Genomic DNA, 2,502 nt, shown 5'->3' on the forward strand with positions numbered 1-2,502 from the left:
CTAAACACGAATTAGTGAGAAGACCTCATATTAGAACAAGATAAGGGAGCCATATTAACATTCTTACTAACTTGCACCCGGCATTAAGAGAACATGGATTGAGGAAAAACTCATTTTAGCGAAGTGATTACATTTGAGTGACAAGTTACACGAATTCCAATTAATGCATAGCCATGCATGATGGTAACTAGGATAATTATGCCATGTAGTTTATGCCATACACTGGTTTAAATAGGACAACATGGCATGCATGGTTGGGTTAGCGGGTAGCTTGTGACATGTGACAAAAGAAAACTCCATGGTGGGAAAGCAAAGCTTCAATCAATTATCATGCCGCTAGTTACATAGTTTGACTCTTGATCAAGAGAAAGCTAATGCACTTCGTAGAATATTTTTCAGGTTGCTCTTTTTTGCATTGCTGGCTTCTCAAGGCTGTACATTGATATTCTCATATCCAAGTATCTCATTAGAGGTTAACATCCTCTATAAAAATGGAATTAACCCTAGCTTTGAAGAAACTGGTAAATAAGAAATTGCTGCAATTGCACAAGGTAGCCTTTCCGTCTCTTTTGTTCATGGAGAAGATGACATGCTCTACAATAGCATGATAAATTCGGATATGTTTTTGGAAGAGATCACAGTAGTGATCCCAACTGTGATCCCTTCCAAAAACCACAGTAGTGATTGTTACTTGAATCTGAGGTATTTGAGCACATTACTGTGTGAGGAGCATGGGGATCCTCAGATGCAGACTTTATTAAAGTCGTGTTCTTGCATCCCCAAGTGTGTAATCTCACTATACTTTACATGGTGGATATCATATTCTTTACTTGTAGAGTACATTAAAGACATTGTGTCGCATTCTTTTCCAAAGGGCCTCTGTTTAATTTTAGTGACCTTGACTAATAGGTTGAGGACATCAAGAAGGTATCAAAATATGTTTCTCAACTTTGACGAGTAAGCAAGGGTCATGAGTGTATCACACAATTTATCTTTTAAGTGGTCATGGGCCTTTGTTTCCTCCATAAACTGTAATTATTGAGTCACTATGCATACTCAAGAGGGAGGGCTTTGCCATGTGGCAATTCCCCAAGCTCCCCTCCTCAAGCATGAGGGGAAGCAACTATGTGCGTGTTGTTTATTTGGTTTTGTTTTTTGTTGTGTTATGATATCTCTAATAATAATTGATTGTCATTTTTCAAATGTCTTTATGGTGAGAAAGAAAGAGAAAGAGTTAGTCTCTAAAGGTATTATTACAAAAAAGTTGCCTGATTGGAAAGATCAATCAACTTTGTTTGGACAAGAAATCTCTTTAAAAATTGCAAAACAATTAGTGGGCTAACAAGTGGTATTTACTTTAGCGTACACAAAGACAATCACTAAATGTTGGAGAGGCACTAACTTAAAGAAATGTGCTTTTAATTTCATAACTATCAAGAATATCCTTCTTTGAGCAACAAATACTAGAAGGTAATTTCATTTCATTACAATTACAAACATTCTTTACATTGCAAAGATCTACAAGAAAAAGTCCTTTTAAGACATTGGAACTACATTGTCAAAACAGGCAAACCCTAACAAATGGACAAAGGTGCAAACCCTTTAAGCTGCTTTTTTTAATTAAAAAATTTATTACAATTTTGTGTCATGTATTGGACTGAGTGTTATTATTATTAAACAATTTGTTTCTTCGTAAACCCAACAGGGCAATAAAATGAAATGAACACTCAGATTTGGCAAGGAGAACACCTTTAAAAAAAAGCTGAAAAGCAATCCTGTATTTAATTAGGGTTCTGTAAGAGTATGTTATCAAAAAACATTAGCGTTAAGACAAATTTGGGAAACATCTGTTGCTAAGACAAATCGGTAAAAGATAGGGCAAATTATTGAACGATGCTTAACCCGAATCACGCAGCACAATCACGCATTGGCAAGCAGACGACCGAGTTCATATCTGCGTGGCCTTGCAACGAGAGACGAGCGCAGCAAACAGGAAAATTTGGAAAATTAAGCCAGACTTTATGTAATTAAACACTTTTTCTAGCATTTGGGTGGAGATTAGGGCTTCAGAGAGCAGCGATGGCAAGAGCATTGGCTACTGCCTCAGATGGTACGGACAAACGCTGGCTCATCACAAGCCCCATTCCTGATGAAGAACAAAGGTGAAGCCCTTACAGACAAAGGTGAAGCTCTTACAGACAACGAGCTACAAGCTAGATTTGAACAAGAGTACATAAAACCCTAGTTCACACTTCACCGTGTCACGCCCGTTTATGGACCAGAGTAGTACAGTGGTGTTCCTGCCATCGTGGGCGCCCATCTTCCTTTTCATACCTCTAAGGGCCCCCAACAATGGAGAGCGCAATAACACCTTACGGAACGAAAGAAGATTCATCCCAAGACAACTCATACCCAAGCAAAATGCAAGCCTCAACCAAAGCTTTAGTTGAGCAGCCCCTAAGAGCCTGTTTTTCCCAAACCTCACCCTTCACCTCCCGTTTT

At 38.4% G+C, this 2,502-nt stretch overlaps 1 non-coding gene across 1 annotated transcript; it reads right to left on the minus strand.

The window, feature by feature from the left end:
* Positions 1-2,061: 2,061 nt before the first annotated feature.
* Positions 2,062-2,140, minus strand: LOC147625803 (small nucleolar RNA snoR117). The gene has a single exon (XR_015268833.1). It is a non-coding gene; the product is annotated as a small nucleolar RNA snoR117 (small nucleolar RNA).
* Positions 2,141-2,502: the final 362 nt, after the last annotated feature.

Source organism: Cibotium barometz, chromosome 23, assembly GCF_041138505.1.
Source record: "Cibotium barometz isolate CiBa-2024 chromosome 23, ASM4113850v1, whole genome shotgun sequence".
Lineage (NCBI taxonomy): Eukaryota > Viridiplantae > Streptophyta > Polypodiopsida > Cyatheales > Cibotiaceae > Cibotium > Cibotium barometz.